The sequence below is a fragment of the Aulostomus chinensis genome, chromosome 1 (genome assembly GCF_037954235.1).
Source record: "Aulostomus chinensis isolate RoL2024-O1b breed Wild chromosome 1, RoL_Achi_v1.0, whole genome shotgun sequence".
NCBI classification, from domain to species: domain Eukaryota; kingdom Metazoa; phylum Chordata; class Actinopteri; order Syngnathiformes; family Aulostomidae; genus Aulostomus; species Aulostomus chinensis.
In genome coordinates this window covers 25,052,296-25,069,422 of record NC_141320.1, presented here as the reverse complement: position 1 = coordinate 25,069,422, position 17,127 = coordinate 25,052,296, and the positions used below count along the sequence as shown (strand labels likewise).

Here is a 17,127-nt window from a genome sequence, read left to right as displayed (position 1 = left end):
ATGGCAGCCGCTCCTGTCATTTTCGGAGGAAAGTGCCTTCTTCCAAGATAGTTTTGATTTAATAAAGCATTCTGATGACATTTCTAGAGAGAAATATGCATTTTGTTTTCATAATCTTCGCTCAGTTCTTGTGTTTAATCTTTGGTTTGTTCGTTATTACGGTGAATCTTTCACCTCTCAGAAGAGAGTCGTTACAGTGTCACGTTTCTACTGTTGCTATGTTGGTTGCTAAGGACGCCATTACGGACGAGCGTCATTTCAAGATAGGTTTGATTTTTAAAAAGCATTTTAAGGACATTTCTGGCGAGAAATATAAATTTTATTTCCATAATGTTCGCTGTTCAATAAAAAATAATATGAAATGGATTTTAGTGCCCCAGGAATTACAAACATCTGCTTCCGTGGAAGTCGCCCCCCGTTCTTCTGTGAGAAAATCCGGTAGTTGTCGCTCACTCCGAGGAAAAAAAAACAAATATTTTTAATACTTCATCTTTTGATTAATAAGACAATCTACAAATTCATTTAATTTCTGGATGTTTATTCTACCTACAAAGTCCATTTGTCACCATTATAGATCGACCAATCAGCATTAAGAATATAAACAATGACTCAAACTAATGGCGGTCTGCTGACGTCACATCCGTCACAGAGGCTCACTCCTGCACTCAGAGGTGGCCTTTTAGTTCCATCACTTCACGCTGTATTTACAGATTTATGATTGAGGGGAACAAACCACTCTGATGTCTGGGTTCATCAAGGATATCATTAAAGAAATCCTAACTATCTGGCCAGTTAAATTGATCCTAACTGTTCTTCAGATGTTGTGCTGGTAATGTCATGTAGTTTCTTTTCCAATGTAACTTTGTCGTTCTGATGTGTGTATTTTTACTGCTCCAACAAAGCTGTTCCTCTTCTGGGGAAATCAATCATTCAGGCAATCAATAACTGAGTGTCTCTGATGCTGTACTGTAGTATTGCAGTACAACAACACTCTGATCCTTCCTTTTCAAATGTTTTTATTGTGTTTCTCTTATCAGGTGTTCAAAATGATGACAATAAAAATCAATAATTTATATTCAGCTTTGTTTCAACAATAATAACTGATCAGAAATGAGGCCTGATGGCTGCAATAGCAGCTTTGTGCTGTTCAGTGACTCCTGCTATAAAAAGGAGTCAAGGCGGTCTTAAAGATGTGAAAATGTTCCAAAGATCCTTCTTCATGTTGGTCCTGAACAAGATTGGTGACAGGCCTTTTTTCAAAGGAGCTCCAAAAGGCTCACTTAACCCTTTGAGGCCTGGCTGAGACACGAGGCCTGTTGACCTTTGACCCTGTTGCTCTTTTGCTCTCATTGGCCTCTCCAGTGGATACAGACCTGAAACTTTATGAAATCCTAATCTGGTGGAATAATTCTAGAACCCCCTCCCAAACAGGAAGTAGTTTCAGGAAGGAGGTGGGGCTTCAAAGTTTTAAATGTTGGTTTCTGGCAGAGGTGTGAACTCCTCCCAGAAAGCTCATCTCATTTGGAGCAACTTTGACCAGTTATGATGCTTCATTTAAAGACTTTACTGGACTTTGCCACGCCCTTTATGGACAGCAGAAAGGACTTAGGGGGGTCAAACCAGCACAGATGCAATCCTTCAAGAACAGAACAACACACTCAAATTTCAACTTCCTCGGTTCAAAGAGAAAAAACTATCCCCTTGTGAAACTGGGCAAAATCAGGGTCTGGGACTTCTGCACTCCGAGAGCCTTTTGGAGCAGAATTGAGGATCAAATCTGGGTTCTGGTGTTTGTACTTGGGCTACATCCACCAAACTTTACACACATAGTGTGATGCCCCAGAGTAGCATGTGCTGGGAATTTCAGCCATCTAGGTGCTAAGGGGCCCAAGCACGGTCCCGGGGCATCCACTAACCCTAAGGGGCTCCTCAAAGTCTGGCCCCTCTTCCCTGGTTTCATTTGAGCTGAAGCCACCAAAAGTCACACCAATGGTGGATGTCAGTGAGAGGACTGATTCTGACATTTTCAGCCATCCAGAAGTTACAGAGCTGAAACACAAGACCCCAAAGCCCCTTCCATGTTTGTTGCCAGAGATATCGTAGTCATGACAGTGCACCTCCTTTATGAAGAAAAACAAAACAACTACTGCTTTGGGGCTTGTGTTCAGGGGTATTATATTATTATATTATATTATATTATGTGTGTAAAGTTTGGTGGATGTAGCCGGATGGGCCGGTGTGAGCAGGCATTTCAAAATATATATTTCTGGTAAAAACGCAGAAACAGCGGTTAGTTTGTTTTGTGTTAAAATGAGAAACAGACCCATCCAGTTGTAGTGCCACCACTCAGCGGCCGCCTTGCAGTCAGAAGCCATGAAGAATGTTGCCCAGTAAGAGGAAGGAGAAAGGAGGAGCCGAAAAAGAGAGACTCCCGAGAAGAAAAGCAGCCGAATTTCCAAAACTCGACGCGTTCTTTCCAGGGCTGGACTGGGAAGAAGAGACGTCAGGTGTTGGAACGTGTAGTGGAAGAAGAAGGTCTCTGAGTAGTGAAAGAGTATCACTCTTTTAACATGGTTACTGTCTTCCATGTAGAATACTGCACTTTATTTTAATTTTTGAAACTTCAAAATGTGCGCATACATCCTCTGGTATGGCGTGTGCTTACACATATCGTGTAAATAACCATGGAGGGCTGCCAGGGATGAAAAATGCCAGGGCCATTTTTTGGTCCCAGTCCAGCCCTGCTTCTTAACCTGCTCACAGTGTCCTGTCAGCTGTCTTCCCTCAAGGAGGTGGCCAGTCTTGCTCTGGAGCAGTTTCAAAAATAGGCCTCAGCACACTGCCTCTGTGCCATGCCTCTCTCATGCTCCTCTACTCTTTGGTGCACATGCCTCCAGTCTGTCAGGCCTCTAATGAAGACACTTGGATCACTGGGCTTGCTAAAAGCAGGGCAAACAAAACAAAACAAAGCATGACGTTGACCACAATAAGTCAGCCATTTCCACGTCGTGCCGTCCGTTCTAACGAAGAGCCTCTGGACGACAGGGTTTATGGAATCTTGTTGAGGATGAAACTTTAAAAAATCAGTCCTCTGTGTGGAAGAAGGGCGACTAAAATAGTCTCCAACTGTCTGATCTGACTCCTCCACTTCCATTGCAACAGCATGGCTTGACTAAGAGAAAGAGAGAGAGCGGAGAGATTTCATTGGACGAGCCCAATGTCCTTCAAGAAAATCAACCAATGGGCCGCGTTTCGCGTCTCCGATACCGTTACGGTCGATTAAAAACTATACACTTTTGAAAAAAAAATTATGACAGTTATGGGCCGGCCCAAAGATGTGCATCGGCCAGATGGCCAGTCCAGCCCTGGGTTCACCCTTGATGGGTCGCCAGTCCATCCCAGGACCAACACACACAGACAGACAACCATTCACACTCACAATCATTTAGAGTGTCCAGGTAACCACTACCCTCTTGATGTCTTTGGACTGTGGGAGGAAGCTGGAGTACCAGAGAGAACCCACACAGGAACAGGGAGAACCTGCAGGAGGGATGGAGGTCGATGAGTCCTGGAGACGTTCAATAATGTCCACAACTTTGGCACCAGGAAGACAGCAGGTGATGGCACCTGGGAGTTCAACAGACCTGATGATTGAACCACCAATCACAAGGATTTCAGCCTCCATTGTAAACAGAGAGTTTAGATGAGAGAGAACCTGCTGTCAGCCTCACCAGTCAGGGCAGTGGCAGAGGCAGCAGAGTTGAATGAAGCAGGACCACCTGGCAGGTCTCAGCTGGAGGTGATGACATCACTGGCCTCAGTCCTCACCAATGCTCTGCCTAGCAACAGGGACGATGGAGAGAAACCAGTAGAAGCACTCTGAGAGTTGGAGACAGCAGGAGGAGAGAGACCACGACAGAGTCACCCATGGGAAACTGTTGGATCCACTCAGGACAGGCTGGACAGACACAGATCAAAGACAGAATTGATGATGTCATCAGGAGGCTTTGATAGTGTATTTATTTGTACCTAGAATTCTGTCTTTGATCTCAGGAGGACATGAAAGAAACCCAATTGAGGAAAGTAGAGGAGAACATTCAGCTTCATTAGAAACACTTGAACTGTTGAACAGTAGAATTTGTTTGAAACAGTTTACAACACTGACTGACAGGATTGAAGAGGGAAGAGTTTTCTACTTTAAATTTAATTCTAACTTTAAACTGGGCATGAACATTTTTAGTAGTTCATATTCTAACATACAGAGGAAGTCATGACATTCCCTTTTTTTTAACCTGTCCTGTTCAGGAAATGGAAATGGAAATTTAGCTGCTATGTTGAATCAGAAAAACCTTTTGAAGTCTACTTTTGCTTCAGTCAGAAAGTGGACTGTTGTTAACTCTCACAATGGTTGGTGATTGTGGAGGAAGACAAAACCCTTATGAACCTCTTTTTAACAGACACACATTTCTAAAGACACTGGTTCATTTTATTTTTCTTCTTTTAGCAGAGGATGGTTTTGATCCATCGACCTCTGGGTTCTGGGCCCAGCACGCTGCCTCTGCACCACTCTGCTCTACCATTGATGGTGCCAGGAGGCCTAAAAACACAAAACACCATTCAATCCAGGACCTTGGAGCCTAAACTGAAACTCCATCCCACGGTGGCTCTGCTGGGGCTCCCACAGGTGAGTGAGGCTGAGCTCCAGTCTGCTCTGAGGAGGCAGCAGACATCTGCACCACTCAGAGGTTTGGTTGGTGGCTTTGACAAAATCCCAACAAACTAAAATCCTGTTGAATCAGGAAGTTCTAGTTGAACTCCTCTTTCATTCAGACCAGAACAGACAAACATAGAAACATTGACACGACAGGTGGGCACCGTCAACTTAAAGCACGTTAAAATGGCAAAATATGAGGCCATGCATGCATTTATTATGCAAAATATTTGATACTTTATTGATAATAAGGATTCCAAGAAACTTTCTGAAACCAGGCCGACCTGTGCCGTGTGCTAGCCTATGGAAACAAACAGACCCAGAATCAGATATAGAGGTTCAGGTTCTGGATGGTTCTGGTTGGTTCCTGCAGTAAAAGGCATGTATATCCAAGTGTGTGTGTGTGTGTGTGTGTGTGTGTGTGTGTGTCAAAAACTGACCCACTTCTTTTGCCAACATGAGCCCACAGTGGTGGTGTCTCTAAAGAGGTGGAGCTCTGTCCTTCACCTGCTAGGTTCCAGCAGGCAGCTCAGGTCTAGTTTTCTTCACTGAGCCTCCATGATGAGTTTCCTCTGAGAAGTTCTTGTCCAAGGTCCCAGCTGGTAAAACCATTGTCACCAGTGATACTGGGACCCTGCAGTCCAGTGGTCTTATCAGGACCACACTGGACCTGCCGTCTTTGTTTGTTGTGTTGTTGTGCAATGTGAGAGAACGTGACAGACCATTTTATACCAAAGAAAGGCTGTGTGTGTGTGTGTGTGTGTGTGTGTGTGTGTGTAACCATGTTAAACTCTTTTAAATAAATGTTTCAACCTGCTATTATTTGGATGCTGTATGATTCCTGCAACCCCAGACTAACTCAGGTGTATAATGTAATATAATATATATATAATATAATATATGATACTAAGGTATCATCGATGCAGCGACTCTGCTAGGATCAAACTACTCAGGATGAAACAGACCAATGTTGACATCAAGTAGCAACTCAGCAGCTGATCAACAGAGTCCTCAGCACCAGTAGAGCCTGGTCCTGGTCCCTGGGGGGCTCCAACCACCAGCCTCTCTGTTAACAGCCGAGCGCCACAGAGACTCTGAGTCTCCTGCTGTTCATGAAGAGTTTTCAGGCTAAATTCAGTGTGTGAGGTCCACACTGCACATTTGAGGGACCATGAAGGACAGAGGAGAGTCTGACTGTCATGGTGAAAGCCTTCAGCACTAGAACTGAAACAGCCCCCACCATCTTAACCCCCCAGACCAAACATCATCGTCCAGCCTCCAACCAGAGGTCCATCAGTTATCGTGGAGTCTGGATTCTTTTCTAGAATGAGACGGCAGTGACAGTCCTGCAGAGTGACATCACTGACATGAATGGATGACTTCAGTCACGTGACTGGATGACTTCAGTCACATGATTTCAGTGCCAAACAGTGCACACTGGTGCCTACCAGTCAAAACCACCTCAGACTGTATCATTCTATATGCTTGGCTGTAGTGTGTGTGTGTGTGTGTGTGTGTGTGTGTGTGTGTGTTTTTAAAAAGGCAAAAAAGTCTTTTTTTCAGCAACAGAAATTTAATACAAACACAAAATGAAAAGCAGAACAAGCCAGAACCCAAAATATGGATTTACAGAGGAAGCGTGCTGGGCCCAGAACCCAGAGGTGGATGGATCAAAACCATCCTCTGCTAAAAGAAGGGAACAAAATAAACCTGGTTGTTTTGAAATGTGAATCTGTTGAAGAGGGTGGAAATGGTGAGGGAGTCAGTTGTTCCTTTTGTTTTGTGACAGAGACCTCATTGTTAACTAAATCATTTTAATTCTTTACTTGAAGTTTCCTGCTGTTTCGCTCAAAATGTTTGACAACTTCCTCCATGTTGGTGACCCATCACACACAACAGGTGCACTTGTCCTCTTTTCTCCTCTGACCCTCAAACATTCACAGTCTTCCAGTGAACGTCCAATTGTCCTCTGAAATAAGAGATGAATCTTTCCCTGCTGAGACTCCTGATCTCTGACTGTCACTAGCATGTGCTAGCAGAATACAGCACTCCTTCTTCATGATCTGTCTTTGTCTCTGACCAGCTCTCCTGCTCTCTTTCCTCCTACCAGTCAAAGCAGACATCTTCACCTACTGATCCTGGATCTGCTGCCCGTTCCTGCCTGGTAAAAGAAGGAACCAGCACCTGGTTCTCCAGGCTGAATGAACTCCAGGACGTTGCCCCAGCTGGCACCAGGTGCTGACCCAGGTCCTGCATGGGAGATACTGTCAGTTCTGTTCTGCCCTGCTCACAACCACAGGCTGGTGTTGAGGCCTGCAGCAACCAGGGCCCCAGTCACCAAGAGTATAAAGGCTGGTCATTGTGGCAGTGGGAGGAGTCAAAATGAAGACAGACCAATGTGAGCAGGACGTTCCTGGAGAAGTCAGAAGAACTTGACCATGTTTCCTACAGTACCCAGGAGGCCTGGTAGTTGTTGAAGGAAGCTCCAAAAGCAAAGAGCAGACAGCAGGACATCAAAAGAAAAGATCCAGACACTAAAACTACAAGTAGAAACAAGAAGAAATACTAAAATCTTTGGAAAGATACTACAAGGTTGGATATACATTATTATATACACTACTATTCTCATTGACTCCTAAAGAGGGACAGGAAACATTAGAATGTGGATCAGATCAGCTGATTTCAGCGTTGAGTCCATCCCTCCATCCACTTTCTGTTCTTATCCTTTAAGGGTCACGGGGGGGGGGGGGGGGCGATCCCAGGTGACATTGTTCAAGAGGCAGGGTTCATCCTAGACAGGTCACCAGTCCATCAGGAGAAATGAGGTGGTCGGTATCATGCAACCTAAACTTAAACATTAGTCAGGTCAAATTCAGATTAAAGCAAGAGTCTCCAGATCAAAGTCAGAATTCCTGATGATGTCATCAGGGCTTTGACAGTAGCTAGAATTCTGTCTTTGATCTCAGGAGGACATGAAAGAAACACAATTGAGAAAAGTAGAAGAGAGCATGGCTGCACAGTGGTGCAGTGGTGAGCACTGTGGCCTCACAGTAAGAAGGTTCTGGGTTTGAGTCCAGGCTCGGGTGGGGAATCTTTCTGTGTAGAGCCTGCATGTTCTCCCCTCCTCTATGCTGCTACAGGCTGAGACTGCTGGGAGACACATCAGGTTACATGGAGCCCTTCCCTCCTCTTCTCCCTGCACATTTTTGGAACTGTCATTACCATTACTTGTTGCACTTTGTAGTTTGGCCTTGGTGTCTCGCAGTCTCTCTGTGTTTCCACAGATCCACCAGAGCCCCAACCGCCGCCTGCATCGCCCCCCCCCTCTTATTCCCTACTGTCACACCGGCCTGTGCTCCCCTTCCATGAACCAGTCTGCCATCCAGTCCCCCATCAAGCTGGCTTGCTCTCCCTGCCTCCCCTTCCAGAAGCTTCCTTCTTCAACTGTTATTAACATTTCCATGTTTCCCACATTTTGTATTGTAAACTGTTTTCTTCTCTGTAACAACATCTACTGCACGTCTGTCCTCCTGGGTGAGGGATCCCTCCTCTGTTGCTCACCCTGAGGTTTCTCAGATTTTTCCCTGTTAAAAGGGTTTTCTATGGAGTTTTTCCTCAGTCGATGTGAGGGTCTAAGGGCAGAGGATGTTGTTAAGATGCCACGTGAAGCCCTTTGAGACAAACTGTTTGTGAAAACGGGCTCTACAAAGAAAATTGCCTTGCCTCCCCGTCCATGTGTGGGTTCTCTCTGGTACTCCGGCTTCTTCCCACCGTCCAAAGACATGTAATTTGGGACGAGGCTGATTGATACTCTAAATTGACTGTAGGTATGAATGTGAGTGTGAATGTGAGTCTCTGTGGCGCCCGGCTGTTAACAGAGAGGCTGGTGGTTGGAGCCCCCCAGGGACCAGGACCAGGCTCTACTGGTGCTGAGGACTCTGTTGATCAGCTGCTGAGTTGCTGCTTGATGTCAACATTGGTCTGTTTCATCCTGAGTAGTTTGATCCTAGCAGAGTCGCTGCATCGATGATCTGAATGTGGACGGACAGATTGACCCTCCACAGCAGACGCCTGTGACAGATCTCTTGATGAGACGCTTCAGTCTTCAATTTTAGTAGCAGTATGGAGGAGGCCGGCCGGCTGTGGTTAAAGTGGTGGGGGCTCTGGAATGAAGGGGGTCACTGTTTGGTTCTCAGATGCTCCAGCTCAGGTTAGCGAGGTGGTGGAGAAATGAGTGAGAGCTCTGCCAGCTGGAGCCTCTTGGGTCCCGGGAGGCTTCACTCCTGGAGGTGGAAATGATGAGGAGTTTGTTGAAGCCCCTCCCCTCTGTAGGGCTGGTGGCGCAATGGATAACGCGTCTGACTTCGGATCAGAAGATTCTAAGTTCAACTCCTGGCCAGCTCAGTTCAAACTTCATAAACAAAAGCTTTCACACCTGAAGTGAGAACCAGTGATCAAAGTCCGTGAAGTCCTCCCAGGTTTCCTCCTTGTCTGCTGGAAACATGAACACATGAATGATCCTGCTACCTCTCATGTTAAGCTGCACTTGACAGTGACAGCAGGAGAACAAAAATCCCAGTGTGTCATCAACATTTCCTGTCAAATCAATGATAGAAGCTGTTGAGTTTCTGGATCAGAACAAGGAGAAAGGAGCCCCAGTGAAAGAGTGATGGTTCTTGATTCTGATTTTGTTCTTCACTCCTACACCAGAGAGTGAAAGTGTGGGCTGGCTGGGAGCAACTGCCTGCTTCAGAGTGGGAGGAGCCTCAGGACTTTCCAGTGAGAGCTGCAAACTTCCACCAGCGCCCAGTGCCAGCAGGTCTTCATGATGGAGCTGAGAAGAACACAACAACACCAGATCACTGGAGAATTACTGTGTTCTCTTTTGGTGTCCCAGTGTTAATTTGAGGATCTAAACCTGATATTTAGAAAATCAGACAGCACAGAAAAAGAAAATGCCACCACATCATTGAAATTTTCTGTTATACAAATGAACGTGTTGACTCTTTTTGTATGAGCCCTGCCACTGAGGTCCCCAACATGAGCTGGAGTTGGGAATCTTGAACTGAACCTGGTATCACAGTGACCCCTGCTGCTGCAACATGGAACAGCAACACTGAACCCAAGTACAGGATTTGAGGGAGACTGATGGTCGCTGTTTGGGTTTTTGAAGAACAAGGAGGGTGTGGCTTCAAGCTGGATTCTCAGAGACTATTTCCTCTGCTACTCTTACATCCACGTCTGTCAACGTGCTGACATCTTTCTCGTTTCTGCGTACTTCAGGTGACAGCAGAGCTGCTGAGATGGCTGGTTGCTGCTGGAGGAAACGGTCCAGCATCTCCAGTGAGCTATTCCAACGTGTCACCACGTCAATCACCATCTTGTGCTCAGGAAGCTCCAGCACCCTTTGCTTCTCACTGAGGATGCGGCTCGCCGTAGAGCTACGATGAAAAAATGCAGCGATGCGTCTGACTCTGCCGAGCAAGCGTGCAGCTGTAGGGACTTAAATTAAGAAGGTGTGCAAAGCAACCAATGTGCAACAAGCCCGTCATCTCCGCAGCGCGGACAATATTTGCTGCTGAGTTTTCTCGCTGTGTGGCTGGTTTCCACGGCTCTGGTTTGAAGAACATGGCATGCGAGGATCCAGTCGCGAATGTAGTGAGCTGTAATGGTCAGATATGAATGATGATGTCATCAGGGCTTTGACAGTAGCTAGAATTCTGTCTTTGATCTCAGGAGGACATGAAAGAAAGACAATTGAGGAAAGTAGAAGAGAGCATGGCAGCATGATGGTGCAGTGGTGAGCACTGTGGCCTCACAGCAAGAAGGTTCTGGGTTTGAGTCCAGGCTCGGGTGGGGAATCTTTCTGTGTAGAGCCTGCATGTTCTCCCCATGAATGCGTGGGTTCTCTCCGGGTACTCCGGTTCCTTCCCACCGTCCAAAGACGTGTAATTTGGGACGAGGCTGATTGGACACTCTAAATTGACCGTAGGTATGAATGGTTGTTTGTCTCTGTATGTGGCCCTGTGATGGACTGGTGACCTGTCCAGGGTGAACCCCGCCTCTGGCCCGTAGATGCTGGGAAAGGCTCCAGACCCCTCGACCATCAATGTGGGTCTTTTGTTAATTGCATGCCACATGAAATTATTGTTGGTCAGTTTTCTAGCGACTGTCTCACAGTGGCAAGACAAGAACAAAAAATGAACAAAAATGACTGTCACTGACTTAAATAAATCAAATCTACTTCAAAGTTCCTTCTGTTGTCATAAGTCAGCCATTTTAAGTGTACTTGTAGTTCCAGAACATTCCAAGAGGAGATGATATGAATCCATTTTGTTAGATGAACTCTGTTCCTCTGCTTTGATGTTGGTGGACTGAGGGGAGTTTGCCTGAACCTGCTTGGACCTGCTGGCTCCTGCTCAGTCCCTCACTCAGCCTCACTCAGCCTCAGCAGCACCGCTCCACTGAGGCCTGATTCACGTTCCTAGCAACCAAATAGGAGGAGAGCTGAACCTTCTTGCTGTGAGGCCACAGTGCTGACCACTGCACCATTGTGTCCCCTGAAAATGCCACCATGTTGTTGGGCTTTTCTGTAACAGCAAGCACACATGAACACAGCTGCTTCTCCACAGGGCTGGTGGTGCAATGGATAACGCGTCTGACTACGGATCAGAAGATTCTAGGTTCAACTCCTGGCCAGCTCGCTTTAAACTTTATACTGAGAAGATGAAGTGAGAACCAGTGATCAAAGTCACTGAAGTCCTCCCAGGTTTCCTCCTTGTCTGCTGGAAACATGAACACATGAATGATCCTGCTACCTCTCATGTTCAGCTGCACTTGACAGTGACAGCAGGAGAACAAAAATCCCAGTGTGTCATCAACATTTCCTGTCAATCAATGATAGAAGCTGTTGAATTTCTGTATCAGAACAAGGAGAAAGGAGCCCCAATGAAAGAGTGATGGTTCTTGATTCTGATTTTGTTCTTCACTCCTACACCAGAGAGTGAAAGTGAGGGCTGGCTGGGAGCAACTGCCTGCTTCAGAGTGGGAGGAGCCTCAGGACTTTCCAGTGAGAGCTGCAAACTTCCACCAGCGCCCAGTGCCAGCAGGTCTTCATGATGGAGCTGAGAAGAACACAACAACACCAGAGCACTGGAGAGGAGCACAACACTTCTTTGCTTCCTGGCCACTCTCATGTCTGTCTGTCCATCTGGAGCTGGGGGGAGGAGCTTCACATGTTTTTCTTTTTTTAAAAAGGGAATGACATGACTTCCTCTGTATGTTAGAATATGAACGACTAAAAATGTTCATCTCCAGTTTAAAGTTAGAATGAATTTAAAGTAGAAAAACCTCCCCTCTTCAATCCTGTCAGTCAGTGTTGTAAACTGTTTCAAACAAATTCTACTGTTCAACAGTTCAAGTGTTTCTAATGAAGCTGAATGTTCTCCTCTACTTTCCTCAATTGGGTTTCTTTCATGTCCTCCTGAGATCAAAGACAGAATTCTAGGTACAAATAAAGACACTATCAAAGCCTCCTGATGACATCATCATCAATTCTGTCTTTGATCTGTGTCTGTCCAGCCGGTCCTGAGTGGATCCAACAGTTTCCCATGGGTGACTCTGTCGTGGTCTCTCTCTCTCCTGCTGTCTCCAACTCTCAGAGTGCTTCTACTGGTTTCTCTCCATCGTCCCTGTTGCTAGGCAGAGCACTGGTGAGGACTGAGGCCAGTGATGTCATCACCTCCAGCTGAGACCTGCCAGGTGATCCTGCTTCATTCAACTCTGCTGCCTCTGCCACTGCCCTGACTGGTGAGGCTGACAGCAGGTTCTCTCTCATCTAAACTCTCTGTTTACAATGGAGGCTGAAATCCTTGTGGTTGGTGGTTCAATCATCAGGTCTGTTGAACTCCCAGGTGCCATCACCTGCTGTCTTCCTGGTGCCAAAGTTGTGGACATTATGGAACGTCTCCAGGACTCATCGATCTCCACCCCTCAGCTCACATCCTGATTATACAGGTGTGTGTGAATGACATCACGAAGAGGCAGCCAATCATACTTCATGACCAGCTTGAGTCTCTTGCTAGTTCAAATCAGAGTCTGGGTAAATTCTGTGTTTTTTCTGGCTCCATCTCTGCTCCTTCCAGAAGCAGGGAGCATTTCAGCCTCTTTACAGTCTGCATGAATGCTGAAAGGCTTCTGTACTGTTTGGCTTTGCTGTTCCCTGCAGCTTGGACATCAGATTAGAACGAACCACACTCACTAACTCACCTGTTCTTAACCACTGAGAGCTGATTTGGTTAAACATGGAAAAATACTGACTCACTATGAGGATGTTCTCCTGCCCTGTGTGGGTGGAGCCAAGAGAGTAAAAAGACTGTGAGACCCAGAAATCAGGGCTTCTTCTCCTCCATCTTAAGGTGGTTAGACTGAAGTCTCAGCTCTGACTCTGGATCTGTTCTCTGTGTGCCAACATAAATGTGATTGGACCAGAGAAGTTGATGAGTATTTAGTGAACCTTTCCACTGAGGTGGAACCATCCTGGGAAGAAGGAGAGGAAATGAAAGCTTCTCAGTGTAAAGTTTTAATTAAGCTGGCCAGCAGTTGAACCTAGAAGCTTCTGATTTGTAGTCAGACACATTATCCAGTACCCCTGAGATTAGTGTAGTGTGTTCATGTGTACTTGATTTTACAGAAAATACAAACACTCTGGTGGCATTTTCAGGGTACAAAATGGTGCGATGGTTCGTGCTGTTGCCTCACAGCAAGAAGGTTCTGGGTTTGCATGTTCTCCTGTTCCTGTGTGGGTTCTCTCTGGTACTCCAGCTTCCTCCCACAGTCCAAAGACATCAAGAGAGGACGAGGCTGATTGATACTCTAAATTGACTGTAGGTGTGACTGTGAGTGTGAATGGTTGTCTGTCTCTATGTGTTGGTCCTGTGATGGACTGGTGACCTGTCCAGGGTGAACCCCGCCCCTCGACCAATGTCAGCTGTGATAGGCTCCACCCCCCATGTACCATTGCAGATAATCAGTATAGAAATGGAAATTTAGCTACTATGTTGAATCAGAAAAACCTTTTGAAGTAAACTTTTGCTTCAGTCAGAAAGGAGACTGTTGTTAACTCACAATGGTTTGTGATTCTGCAGTAAGATCAATTTGTTTTCCACCCCTTTTATCAGATTCACATTTCTAAACTAACAGGTTTATTTTGTTCTTTTCCTTTACCAGAGGACAGTTTTGATCCATCAGCCTCTGGTTCTGGTCCCAGCTCTCTTCCTCTGCTCCTCTCTGCTCTACCATCTATTGAACAGGTCTTGATTTAGGAGAGCAGGATTGAGACAAGAACAGGAATGTGAGAGTTGAAGGTTCACAATTTGGCTCTGAAGCCTCAGCAGGTAAAGATTCATCTTTTATTTCAGAGGTGATTTGAAGAATTCATTGTTGCTGAACTGTTGATGCTTCAATTTCTGGACGTTCACCGGTGGAATGTTTGAGGGTCAGAGGTGAAAAGAGGACAAGTGCACCTGTTGTGTGTGATGGGGCACCAGCATGGAGGAAGTTGTCATACATTTCCAGGAAATAGCGTGAAACTTCAAGTAAAGAATTAAAATTATTTAATTCAGTGTTTAACTCCCAGGCCTCTGGAATAAAACACCAGGAACAACTGACCACCTCACCATGACTTCACCCTGATAACCAGGAGGTAACCTGGTAGTCAGAGCAGCGGTGCTCAGGTCTGTGGACTCAGAGGAGGGTTCTTCTTCTGGTCCTGGGTTTGAAGACATCAGCAGCCTTGTTGGAGTCAACTGGGATGTTCCTCTCAATAGACAGCAGCATTAAATCAGAGAGCCTGTCTGCGCCATGGCTCCTCCTGAGCTGGTCCTGGATCAGCTTCAGTTTGGAGAGTCACTGTTACACTGAAGCAGAGGTCACTGGCAGTGCTGCATATACTGGGAGGAGCCTGTGGCTCTGGGTACACTGTGCCCATGTTGTTGACTTGAAGGCAGCTCAGCGTTACTGCACATTATTGTTTTGGAGAGTTCAAGATGAGGAGAACACCTCAAGTTCAGGACATTTTCTTCCCAGAGTGATAAAAGCAGCCAACACCTCCAGCTCAGAGAGGCTGGGAGAGACCTGCCACACCTCTCCAGTGACCTGGGACATGATGGCAGTGGTGGGATTTGAACCCACACCTCCTCAGAGACTGGAGCCTTAATCCAGCACCTTAGACCACTCAGCCACACTACCTCACTGAGCAGGTCAGTGAGTTGGTCTGCTAAAGGCATGTTGAAAAGGAAGTAACAATGATTTCAAACTTATTCTGAAGGGTGACCCCTTCCCTCCCGTGGTCACAGGAAGTGACGACAGCACCGCTTGAAGAAGCCGAGAAAGAAATGGAAAAAGGACTCAATTTAAACAGAGCCTTTCTATCTCAGCAGCCATGCTAGCAAACCCCCTTTTGTCTGGTTTGGACAGACAGACAGACAGACAGACTACTTTATTAATCCCTTTTGGACGTTCCATGAGGGAAATCGCACTCTCCTCAACATACATTCACAGCACTGTTACAATAGATTAGACTAAAAATAGCAAAGAAGAGAAAACAAAGACTATATATATATATATATATATATATATATATATATATATATATATATATATATATATATATATATGCATATATATATATATGCATATATACATGTGCGTGTGCCTGTGTGTACCTGGATGATTATGTATTTGTGCATAGTGACAGGAATAATCATAATATTAATTGTTCTTAATTGTTATTAAAACAATAATAATGATGATGATATAATATAATAATGATTATGATATAATATGATAAAACATATAATAGTTATAATAATAATAATAATAGCAGTAGTAACAATAATTATATATATAATAATAATAATAATAATAATAATAATAATAACAATAACAATAATAATAATAATGTACAGTCTCTTATATTGCACGAGTGTCCGGTTGTTACTGGGGCACGCTAATGGTGCTCAGCCCTCTCCTACAGTCCTTCTGTTGGCCCTCCCCCCCTCCAGTGAGGAGTTTAACAGTTTAATGGCTCGGGGGATGAAGGAGTTCTTCAGTCTGGTTGTTGTTTGGTGACTGTGGATGAACACACAGGAGAAGTGAAGCATGAATCTGTGTTCCTGTTCACTTGAATACATGCAGGAGTAGCAGGTGGAAATACTACTGTTTATTTTTGTTCTGATTTCAGAACTGTTGACACAACGGTGTCAGATTAAAGCATCGCCACCTTCCAGATGCTGGTCTCCTTCTGGGGTCCTGACTGACCTCCATCTTGTGTTCTGGATCCACCTGAACCCAGCAGCTCCAGATCCCTTCACTCCTTACAGGGATAGAAAATGGCTGCTGGATGGAAGTCCCCCAACTGTGGCTGTTCTGAAACTCTTCTCCTCAGTCACTCCTGAGTTGACACTGAGATGGAAACTCTGGACCAAGTCAGATCAGCTTTTCTGAACCTGATACTCAATCAGCTGTGAGTACGTTCACCTTGAGTGTCACATGTGTACAACCATGACAAAATGACATCATCAATGGAGCCCTGATACCACGAATCACCATGACAACAACAAACAAAATAACAAGTTATTTCACTTCAATTCACTGAAACAAGACCTTCATATATTTATGATGACATCACCAATATGAGCCTTCCCAGTCTGTCAGGGGGTAGAATTCAGTCAGCACCAATGACATCAGAGTCAGAGTTTAGAGATCAAAGACGGACATTAAAGTCTCTCTGATAAAACAAAAATATAGTGTAGTACACTGGAAAAGAATATTGCAGTATATTAAATATGATGTTTCCATGGAGGGGCAGTTTGACTTTTTATTCTTGGATGCATTTATATTTTAGAATCAGAAAGGCAGTGACAGTGACATCATCAAGACAAAACCTGGTGTTACAAAGGTGAGGGGAACAATTTTAACAGTCAATCCAAAATTTAGGCCTGAAGTTTGAAAATAATATTAGCTAGCTAGCAACATTAGCTAGTTAACGTTAGCAAGCTGGTGATATTTAGCACCACCAACTAGTTAAACAAGGTCAACAGCTGTTATGATGATGGTCACATGATTTAACCTTCCTCCTGTGGGACCTGTTTTAGGATTTAAATGCATCAAAGAACCACATCAATTTGTTTATTGTATCAAGGATTTTTGACTTTGTCAGGAACCTCTAGTTCAACAAAATAAAACCAACAAATGTTTTTCACTGAATGACCAAATAGTGAGGGTCTGTCTGGACCAGTTATCAAAATAAGATGATAAAGCAACAATCAGAGCCAAACCTGAAGTCAGAAGTGCACTGTCAGCAACACTGCCAGCAGCTCCTCTCCCAGTCATGGGAGCTTCAGGGACTCTCATCA

General features: G+C 45.1%; 2 non-coding genes across 2 annotated transcripts; both read left to right on the top strand.

The window, feature by feature from the left end:
- The first annotated feature begins 9,042 nt into the window (after nt 1-9,042).
- Nucleotides 9,043-9,115, top strand: trnar-ucg (transfer RNA arginine (anticodon UCG)). The gene has a single exon. It is a non-coding gene; the product is annotated as a tRNA-Arg (tRNA).
- Nucleotides 9,116-11,342: 2,227 nt separating this feature from the next.
- trnar-acg (transfer RNA arginine (anticodon ACG)) lies at nt 11,343-11,415 on the top strand. Its single transcript has one exon. It is a non-coding gene; the product is annotated as a tRNA-Arg (tRNA).
- Nucleotides 11,416-17,127: the final 5,712 nt, after the last annotated feature.